The following is an 11,629-nucleotide window of genomic DNA, read 5'->3' as shown; positions in this document are numbered from 1 at the left end:
GAATTAGATGCAAGAGGGTTACAAGCATGCAAGTAATAGGCATGAGAAGTATAACTCAAGCATCAATTATTAAATGTACCAAAATAAAGAGTACTTGTATGATGACAATTGTGAATGATAATCCCAATACATGTGGATTACAAGTGTTGGGAAAAAGAGGCATTAAAGTGTAAGAGTAAAATAAACTAGGATTCAAAATGCCATGAGAGCTTTTTCACAAACACTTGGTGTGCAAGTGAAAATAGGAATTAAAAAATAATCAATCCAAGTGTAGATGAGATCTATAATAAAATGTCAATTATTAAAATACTCCTCATAATATTCACAAGTTCTAATATAATAAAATAATACCCAAAATAAAACTCCAACACCAACATAAAAAAATGCAAGAAAAGGAAACCATAAATAACTAAGGTAATATAAAATTGAGAAGAAAGAAAAACAATTAAATGCAATAAATGAAAGAAGAATGAAAGAGTAGAGGAAAGGAAGAAAAGAAACCTGAGGAAGAAGATGAAAAATGGAAGAAGAAAGAAGTAGGAAGTAAGAAGTAAGAAGGAGGAAAGAAGGAAGAAGAAAGAAGGAAGAATTAGGAATGAAAGAGAATTAGGATTTGGGAGGGGGAAAATTGAAATCTGGGCGGCGTACTGGTGTAAGTGAGGCGGCGCAAATGACGCGCACGCGTACCCACGTGTACGCGTGCGTCGCGCAAAACTGAAGTCGACGCGTAAGTGTCTGGTACGCGTACGCGTGCCTTGGTCGTGCCAGTTACGCGAAGCCAGCCGCGCACACGCACAACTATCTATTCGCACAGCATAGTAACCAAAATTTGCATATGACGCATGCGCATCAGGCACGCGAACGCGTGGGTGGTCTGAAAACGAGAAGGACGCGTGCGCGTCAGGGCCGCGTGCGCGTCAGGGCCGCGTGCGCGTCAGGGCCGCGTGCGCGTCAGGGACGCGTACGCATGAGTGAATTTGTGCCTCTCGCACGATGCCAGCGCCAGACCATCACAACTCTCTGTTCAAAAGCATATTTACGCCGATTTCCCTATCCAGGTGTGCGCGTACTAGACGCGTACGTGTGGGTTGCCAAAACTGCAAGTGACGTGTATGCGTGAGGTACGCATACGCGTGGGCTTGCTTGCGTGCAAAGCACGCTTCCTTTGCCACTCCCACGCAACTCTCTGTTCGAACCTAGTGTTTTTCGCATTCACATATGACGCGTACGCGTCATAGACGCTTGCGGGTCGAACGCTTTTTTCTTTTTTCTTTTTTTTTTTTTACGCAGAATGGAGGTGATTATGCAGAATTTATAAAGTAACACTGATAAAAATAAGATAAAACTAAAAACAAAAATGAAAGATCGTACCATGTTGGGTTGTCTCCCACCTAGCACTTTTCTTTAACGGCCTTAAGTTGGACGGTCTACAAGCTCAGTCTCCTTTTGTTGGTGGATCCTCCAAGAGGAAGATCTCTAGCTCTTTGTTGTGCTTCATCTTCTCACCATGATACAGCTTCAAGCGGTGGCCATTGACCTTGATGAATTTGGAACTTGAAGGATGACTCAGGTGGAAGATGCCATATGGCTCAGCCTTTTCCACCAGGTAGGGGCCTTCCCATCTTGATCTCAACTTGTTTGGCATGAGCCTCAACCTTGAATTATAAAGGAGAACCAGCTCCCCAGGTCTGAACTCTCTTCTCTTGATATTATTGTCATGCACAGCCTTCACCCTCTCTCTATATAGCCTGGAGTTGTCATATGCTTCGAGTTGAAGGTTCTCTAGTTCTGCTAGTTGGAGCTTCCTTTCAGCACTAGCTTTCTCAAATCCTATGTTGCATTCCCTTACAGCCCAGAAAGCTTTGTGCTCTACCTCCACTGGGAGGTGACAAGCCTTTCCGTAGACTAGGCGGAAGGGACTCATTCCGATTGGTGTCTTGTATGTTGTCCGATAAGCCCAAAGCGCATTTACAAGCCTGGTGATCCAGTCTCTTTTATGAGGCTTGATAATCTTCTCCAATATGCACTTTATCTCTCTATTAGACACCTCGGCTTACCCATTGGTCTGGGGATGGTAAGCCGTTGCTACCTTGTGAACAATGCCATGTTTCTTCAGTAGACATGTCAATCTCCTGTTACAAAAATGAGTACGTTGATCACTCACGATTGCTCGTGGTGATCCAAAGCGACAGATAATATTATTTCGAACAAAGGAGACAACAGTGTTAGCATCATCAGTATGGGTAGGAATTGCTTCCACTCATTTGGAAACATAATCAACAGCTAACAGTACGTATAAGAAACCATTAGAGTTTGGAAATGGACCTATGAAGTCAATACCCCAAACATAAAAAATTTCACAAAACAACATCAGTTGTTGGGGCATCTCATCCTTCTTGGATATATTTCTAAACCTTTGGCATGGGTAACAAGATTTACAGAAGACAGTAGCATCCTTAAAAAGAGTGGGCCACCAGAATCTACAGTCTAAAATTTTTCTATCTGTTCTTTGAGGACCAAAATTTTTCTAATACTCTAGCTAAACTATCCAAGCAAAGGTTAAACGAATCACCATACACACTAAAGTCATCGATAAAAACTTCCATACAGCTCTCAAGTAGATCTGAGAAAATACTCATCATGCACTTTTAAAACGTAGCTGGTGCATTACATAAGCCGAAAGGCATCCTCTTGTATGCATACGTTCTAAAGGGACATGTAAAAGTAGTTTTCTTCTGATCTTCTGGAGCTATATAAATTTGAAAAAAGCCAGTGAAACCATTTAGAAAACAGTAGTGTGATTTACCTGACAGGCGATCAAGCATTTGATCGATGAAGGACGGTGGGTAGTGATCCTTGCGAGTAGCCTGGTTGAGGCGCCTATAATCAATGCACACTCTCTAGGAATTCTGCACTTTAGTTGCCATGAGTTCTCCATGCTCATTCTTCACTATTGTGACTCCAGACTTCTTTAGTACCACCTGTACTGGGCTAGCCCATTCACTATTCGAGATTGGATAGATGATGTCGGCTTCAAGCAGTCTGGTTACTTTCTTCTTGACAACCTCTAGAATGGTGGGGTTCAATCGCCTTTGAGGTTGACAGACAGGCCTTGCTCCCTCTTCTAAAAATAAACGATGCTCACAGACTTAAGGTCTGATGCCTACTATATCCGCCAAGCTCCACCCAATAGCTTTCTTGTATCTTCTCAACATACTAAGCAATTGCTCCTCTTGTTGGGAAGTGAGTTCCCTTGCAATGATAACTGGAAGCTTCTGATTATCCTCAAGGTAAGCATACTTGAGGTGGGTGGAAGGGGCTTCAATGCCATTTTCTGCTCATGGCTAGGCACTTGATCATCTGGAGCCATTGATGGTGGTAATGTATCTTCAGTAAGTTCAAAGGGTTTCCCCACACTTGCACCTTGCTCCATGTGCATCTCTTCTACTTCTTCTTGGTGAACTACAGCCACGGTCTCATCAATGATGTCGCACTGGAAGATGGACTGATCTTCCGAGGGGTGCTTCATAACTTCATCCAGGTTGAAGCTCACTGCTCTGCCATCTATCTCAAAAGAGTAAGTTCCTGAGAAGGCATCCAATTTGAACCTTGAAGTCTTCAAAAATGACCTTCCAAGTTGGATGGATGATGGTCTTCCTGAGTCATTAGGGGGCATCTCCAAAATGTAGAAGTCAATGGGGAATGTCAACCCCTTAATGCTCACTAGCACATCTTTAGCAATTCCAACCAGTGAGATTATGCTCTTATCTGCCAAAACAAAACATGCTGCCGACCTTTTCAAGGGTGGGAGCCTCAAGGCATCATATACATATAATGACATAATACTAACATATGCACCTAAATCACACATGCAGTCAAAAAATTATACACCCTCTATAGTAATAGTAACCATGCAAGGACCCAGATCACCACATTTTTTCGGTATAGCACCCATTAAAGCAGAAATAGAGCTACCTAGAGGAATAGTTTATAAATCATGTATTTTATCTTTATTCATGCATAAATCTTTTAGAAACTTAGCATACTTAGGTACCTGGCAAATGGCATCAAAAAGGGCAATAGTTACCTCAACCTTTTTGAAGATCTCTACCATCTTGGGGTCTAGCTTCATCTGCTTTCTGGGTTTCCTAGCAAAGTATGAAAAAGGAATGGGAACGGCTTCTCTTGTAACTTCATCTTCCTTTGGTACTCCATTCCTTGTTTGAGCCGCTTCTTCTTCAACCATATCTTGTACTTCATCCTCTTCTTCAGCATCCTCTACCTCAACAATGTCTTTAACTTGAATGTCTTCTTTTGAGCTTGGCTCTTCATGACTCCTCTCTTGCAGTGTGGTTCTGGACCTCAAAGTAATGGCATTGATTCCATCCTTTGGGTTGGGTAAGGGTTGAGAGGGAGTACACTTGAGCTTGAAGGCTGATTGTTGGGGGTAGAAGATGGTTCAAACCGGGAGATGAGAGCTTGTAGAGTGGAGTTAAGACCGTTTATGGTAGAGTTAAGTGTATTCTGAATGTCTTTTTGTCCTTGCGCAATAGAGCGAAGCATCTCATCTTAGGAAGAGGAAAGGGGGTAAGTAATTTGAGGGGCTTGCTGTTGGTTATTTTGAGGTGCCTGGGCTTGCCTTTGGTGAGGTGCTCGGTAAGGCTAGCCTTGGCTCTGCTATTAGAAGGGAGGATTCTGCTAATACCGGTTCTGTTGATTGTTGTTGTTGTTCCACCTCTGATTTCTACCATTGTCTCTGCCGCCTTGATTATAGTTGTCCCTCCACCCTTGGTTGGAATTGTCTCTCCAGCCTTGGTTGGAGTTATCTCTCCATCCCTGGTTGGAATTGTCTTGCCAACCTTGATTGTAGTTTCCACCTTGGCTATAATTACCGCCTTGTTGATAGTTCCTTTGATTCGGGCTGTTATAGTAGTTACTAGTAGCTGCCAAGGTGTTGTCTTCTTGTTGGAGTTGAGGACATTCATCAGTGTAATGAGAATAGTAGGCACATATTCCACACATTCTCTGAGGAACCAACTGTTGACACTATTGTTGTGGAGGAGGCTGAAGTTACTGTTGATTCAGCTGGAGCTACTTCAGTATGTTGGTCATCTCTCCCAGAGTCTATGTGAGAGCAGCAGTCTCACTACTAGAGGAAACCTCCGCAATAGCCTTGGGATAGTTGTTCCTGTTCCTGGCATTCTGGGTAGACTCAGCTAGATTGGCGATCAGTTGCCACGCTTCTGTCGCCATCTTGTACTTAGTCAGAGAGCCATTGCTTGCCGCATCTAATATAGTCTTGTCTTGAGGCTTCATGCCTTATGTGAAATAGCTAATCAACACCAACTGGTCAATCTTGTGGTAGGGACATGAGTCTAGGAGATTTCTAAAGCGTTCCCAATACTCGTAAAGAGTCTTTAATTCGCCTTGGATAATGCAGGAAATTTCTTTCCTCAGTCTATCTGTAACTTTAGCCGAAAAGTATTTGTCCAGGAATTCCCTTCTGAGTAGATCCCAATTAGTAACAACTTCTTCAGGTTGAGTGTAGAACCACTCCCTTACCTTTCCCTCAAGAGAAAACGGGAAGGCATATAACACTACAAGAAAAAAGCGTATTTGTAACCAAAAAAATTGTTACAAAACGTCGAAATTTTGAAACAAAAGTTATTTGTAACAAAAAAAGGGGCCGTTGCAGTAAGTCCCGTTACAAAAAGTTTTTGTAACGAAAAATGGAACTGTTACAATTCTATATGATGTTTTGTAACAATTTTTTCTGATACAGAAAACCAGAAGCCGTTACAAAAGTGATAACAAATTTTGATCTTTAAGGTATTTTTCGTGAAAACATACATAATTCAAACATGCCTCATTTAGCTAAAATTGTTTTAAAACAAAATAACATTAGTGAGTACATTGATTAGTTCTACAAGTTATATGTCTTGCACAAATTCAACCAAAAGTTTAAAGTTCTAACATAGATTAGTGTCTCTATGAATCAAAATATTCTTGGGCCCTCAAAGTTGCATGTGGTCACCATTTCAGCACTCCTGTAAATAAGAAAATCCGAAACAAAAAGTTAGGTGCATAGTCAAAAGAAATATCTTGAGGCAATCAGAAATCATGTAACAAACAAGGGTCTATTTTAACATAGAAATTCGTCAAATAGAACCTGTTTGCTCAAACAACACAATGCAGTTTAATTGAGCAACCAAATAGGACAACAACCAAATAGTGAATAACAAAACCCAAGCTTCCAGCTTCCAACAACCAAAACAGTGAAGCACTTAACCGGATAATCAATCAATTGAGCTTAGCAACAGTTGAAAACCAAAAGCAATTAAATAACAACTCAATCAATTAATAGAATCAAAGATGAATATTGAAAACAGCTTAAGATAAATTTCGGCAGCATTTCAGTAGTAAATTTGCCTATTTCACAATTTCAATCAATCAATTCAAATTCCATATGAATTCTTTGAGAGTTAAAAACACAAAAAATCATAATGAATTCATAGGAAGGAAGTAAATAAGCCAATTCCAGCAAGAAAACATGAGGAAACAATTAAAACCAATCCAACCACCAAGAAGTAGAGCAGCACTCAGCAAAACAGCAATCAATGGCCCATCATACAGCACCCAAAATAGTAAAATGAACAAAGGTAATGGATTCAGACAGCATTCTATTCATTGAAGTCAATAACCATTACACTTGCAAGCAGCAAGGGCACAGCAGTTTATCCATTAATTCAATAGAAAATCAATCAAGCCAAACTAAACGATTTCAGCAACAGATTTATCAATAAAACTAATCTCAGTTCAGCAACCATCATTTACTCCAACACAAACAACAATAACTCAGCAGCATTTCCTTTCTCATTGAATTTAACAATCATTCAACAAGCAAGCAATGAGGGAGAAAAACCAGCAGCAACCAACATCAAGTATAGAGCAGCAATAATAACTTAATGTGAGAAATTATTCAACAACAAATGCACACACAAATATAAGGATTACTTAAATGACTCATCATACTTATCCACATAAGTCTGCAGTGAAACCACTTACTGTTTCACTTAAGAGGCTTGTAACAACAGCTTTTTTATCAACTTCTTTCTCATTCTCCCTTTCAGGCAAACTGTCAGTACTGGTAGGAGATGGAAGTGCTGAAGCACCAAACATGGCTTCGTCATGAGCAGCTTGGATTTGTTCCTCCCTTCTTGCCTTGATAAGAAAATGGATTCGATCTATGTTTAGTCTTCCATACATAGATGATGCATGTATGTTAACAAGGAACAAAACTGACTATTCATGAATATAAGAAGAGGAATATACCTCTATTTTAGAATACCAGAAATTCTGGCCAATTTGCTTGACCAAGAAAGCATCATCTTCAGCCACTGCAGATAGGTGGGCAAATACAATTAGTTCAATTAAGTTTCAGGCTTCAAGCCAAACCCCAAACCATTACTCATTATCATTTATAAGAAAAAATATCATTGGCATTCAATAATTAAAAGAATCACCATGACTAAGCAATGAACAATTAAAATCAGTAAGTATTGGTGGTATTAACAAGCACACAAAAATAGTACTCAACATTGGATTAATTAAAAATAAAGTTTACATTATCAGGATTCATGTTCATATCACTTCATTTGATGAATTAATTATCAATTGGAAGTGGAGCCCTGTTTTCATAAACCAGTTCAGAGTTTTCAGCAAACAATCGACCTTCCAAGTGACTTATCTAAGTCTACAAAACAGATATGAACATGAAACTTGTACTCACTTAAAATAGACTGATAGATCTTTAAAATCCTTTTGAAATCAACTCAAAATTCTATTTAAATTAAAAGTTAGAGCGTTTGGAAGTTGGTGCTGCAGAACCAGAAAACCAGAAAAATCTGCAGCAACCACTAAACTTTCAAAAATCATATCTTCCAAACCACTTGGCCAAATTCCCTGAAATTTTTATGGAATATTCAAGACGCACTAAAGTTTTACAGAAAAATAGTTTCATCTAAAAATTAGGTCTGGAATACTCCCAAAAAGTCATTCGTTCTGCTGCTAATTATGCAGTTTTCTGCAGAAATTCTGCACAAAGTATTTCCAACAACCTCACATACCAATTCCTATATTCAAGCCTAGGATTCATCTAAAACCATATTTCTAACTTTCTTTTGACTAACCAAAGTTTCCCAAGAACTCTTAATTCAATATATCACAATTTCATATCATAGGTGCAACGTAACCATATCAACACAGCATCCATTCTTCAGCATCTCATCTATAACAACATATCTCAAGTTCTGATTCATAAAATCAATTTCCAGCAGCCATAGCAACATTCCATACACAAAATCAACATCAACAAGTACTAGCAGCAAGTATAACTTCAAAATACACAACATCATCAATAATCATTACATTAAATCATTAAACCAATCACCTATTACAGCTATGATTCAACTCAATACTAACAATTATTCACACAAAGCAATCATAAACCATTTACAGTTACTCATTTAATTTTATTGGCATTCATAACTTAAAACATTTATTTTTAAAACAAATTCCCTACCTCAGTTAGTCGAAAACCACAAAATTAAGCATGACTTCAACTTCGTTCTAACCCGCAGCAGCAGCAATAGCCTTAAAAGAAATTTACATGCTTTATATAAGATAATCACACTTTTATAGCATTAGAAATCTGCACTAAGTAATTTTAATAACCCTTCATACCAAACTTTATATTCAAGCCTAAAATTCCTCTAAAATCACAATTCTAACTTTCTTTTGACTAACCAAAGTTGTCCAAGAACTCTTAATTCAATATACCAAAATTCCATATCATAGGTTAGGTGCAACGTAACCATATTATCACAACATCCATTCTTCAACATCTCATCTATAACAACATATCTCAAGTTATGATTCATCAAATGAATTTCCAGCAACCATAGCAACATTCCATACACAAAATCATCATCAACAAGTACTAGCAGCAAGTATAATTTCAAAATACACAACATCGTTAATAATCACTACATTAAATCATTAAACCAATCACCAATTACAGCTATCATTCAACTCCATTCCAACAATTATTCACACCAAGCAACCATAAACCATTTGTAGTTACTCGTTTAATTTTATTGGCATTCATAAACATTTATTTTTAAAACAAATCCCCTACCTTAGTTAGTCAAAAACCATAAAATTAAGCGTGACTCCAGCTTCACTCTAACTTGCAGCAGCAACAACGGCTTTAAATCGAATCAGCAGCATTAGCGACATTAGCCGTACTAACAGCTTCCCACAACAGCAATGCCATTGAACAACTTGCAAAGGTATTGACATAACCCTAATGCAATAATGTCTTAAAATTCTCAATCAACCATGAAAATAGAACGGTAACAATGAGGGTTTTGGAACAAGGACAACTTACTAAAACTTGAAAGGAACAAACGACAGGGAGCAGCAGCAGTAATAGCTTTGTTTAAGCACAAGCAACCCCACGACCACCCATCACGGCAGCAGCGACTTCGGCACACAAGGAGGACCAAAAACAAAGACAAGACTGAGTAACTAACGAAGATAGTGGCTTCAGCAACAGCAGCGGCGACGATTCTCGCTAGTGACAGCGATGAGCTCTCGTAACGTTGACAGCGACTGGGTGCGGCGGCGGTGACAGGATCGGCTTCCCCTCTCTCTCATCTTCGCGCACTGTCTTTCTCTCTTCGAAGTTCGACGGCGGCTGGTCATCGGCGGAGCACAACGGCTCCTCTTCTCCCTGGCGGCGTCTCTGGCTCGCGACGTGCTCTCTCTCCCTCGACAGTGGCAGCAACGACGACGTCTCCCTTTCTTTTCCCCCTTTCTCCTTTTCGCTCCCTCTGTTTCTTTCTTTCTTTCTTTCTTTCTTTCTTTCTTTTCGTTTGTTTTCAAAAGCAGCTGAGTATTGGGTTTTTGGGAAGGGATGGCAGTGGTGAATGGCAGTAAAATTATTTTAAAAAAAATATATACACAATTTTTTTTACTCTTAAAGTGTTTAACACTTTGAAAAAAAATTGTTATAAAATATACTTATATTTTAGGACAAATAATTAACTTGTTACAAATAATATTGAATTTTGTGACAAATTATTTTTTTGTTACAAAATAACTGGAGTTTTTGAAACAGAAAGTTGTTTTGTTACAAAATATTACAATATTTTGTAACAAAACACCATCTCGTTACAAAAACTAACATAATTTGTAACAAAATAAAATAGGTTGTTACAAAATATTATCATGTTTTGTAACAACTTGTAATGTTGTTACAAAACATTATCCTTTTATAACAATCACTAATTATTATTACAAAATACTATTTTTTTGGAACAATTTTAAATTTGATACAAATTTTTTGTTACAAATATTCCATTTTCTTGTAGTGTAACCAAATAGTAGTTTCATCTGCGCCATGACGCCTAGTAGTTGAGCAGGCTGTCTGAAAATCTCTGAGGTGCTTGATAGGCTCTAGAGCAGGTAAGCCATGAAACTTAGGTAGTAGATTAATTAGCGCAGTCTTCAGTTCAAAATCTGTAGCCAGATTTGAATGACGCGCTTGATACGGTTGCAGTGTAAAGTCCGGAGCTCCTGCTTCCTGGAGAGTAATCCTTCTGGGCTCCACCATATTACCTGCGCGTAAATCAACAAAATCAGTAGAAGAGGAGCTTGTTTCTTCCTCAAATGGCGCTTCAGATTCGCCCTCAGATAAGACTGGTGAATTAGTAGTAACCACTTCAACACCCTCAGAGGCTAACCGACACCGAGCTCGCCTAATACGGAAAATAGTTTTCTCAATTTCAGGATCAAATGCGGCTAAGCTCAGATTAGGTAGCGAACATGTCATTCAATGAAAGAAACATACAGCTCATGGTAATAAAATAAAATAAAATATGCAAATATGTAAATATAAAAATATTTACACCAACCAATAATTTAGCACACTGTTGCAACTCCCCGGCAACAGCGCCAAAAATTGACGGGCGAAAAATTGCCAATTAAGAATTTATAAGGAAAACAGCGTTGCGAGTACAGTTCTTAACCGACAAAAATTCCGCTTATCAATTTAAAAAAAGTTGTCACATTTTAAGAATAAAATACTAGGAGTAGAATTCCCAGGTCGTCTCCCAACGAGTTGACAAAAGAGTGCAATTTATTGGTCAGAAATTTTCTGAGAAATTTTAGAGTTGGAGAATGAAAAAATAAATGATTATAAATTAAAGCAATGGAAATTAACGAGAGGTTTTATGTAATTAAAATAAAAAGCCTTGACTAGGAGAAGATTAATCGGAAGTTCTATCCTTGTTGAATTTTCTCAAGTGTAATAGTAATTGTTGTTTCTACTTAATTATCCCTTACCGAATAAAGGAAAGTCAAGTAACTGAACCAACTCTGATTCACAAGTCCTAATCCTCTCCTATGGAAGGATTAGCGTTAGTGACTAGAGAGTCAACCAAGAACTTCCAATTACAAATTAACACTTGAGTATTCCAACTTAAGGGTCTCCTATTAATCAACTCCAAAGTCAAGTTGGGAGCCTACTCCATTGACATGGATGCCATTTTCGCAAACATGTAAAGGG

This window comes from Arachis ipaensis, chromosome B06 (assembly GCF_000816755.2).
Source record: "Arachis ipaensis cultivar K30076 chromosome B06, Araip1.1, whole genome shotgun sequence".
Taxonomy (NCBI): Eukaryota; Viridiplantae; Streptophyta; class Magnoliopsida; order Fabales; family Fabaceae; genus Arachis; species Arachis ipaensis.
The sequence above is the reverse complement of the archived record's forward strand: the minus strand, read 5'-3'. Positions refer to the sequence as shown.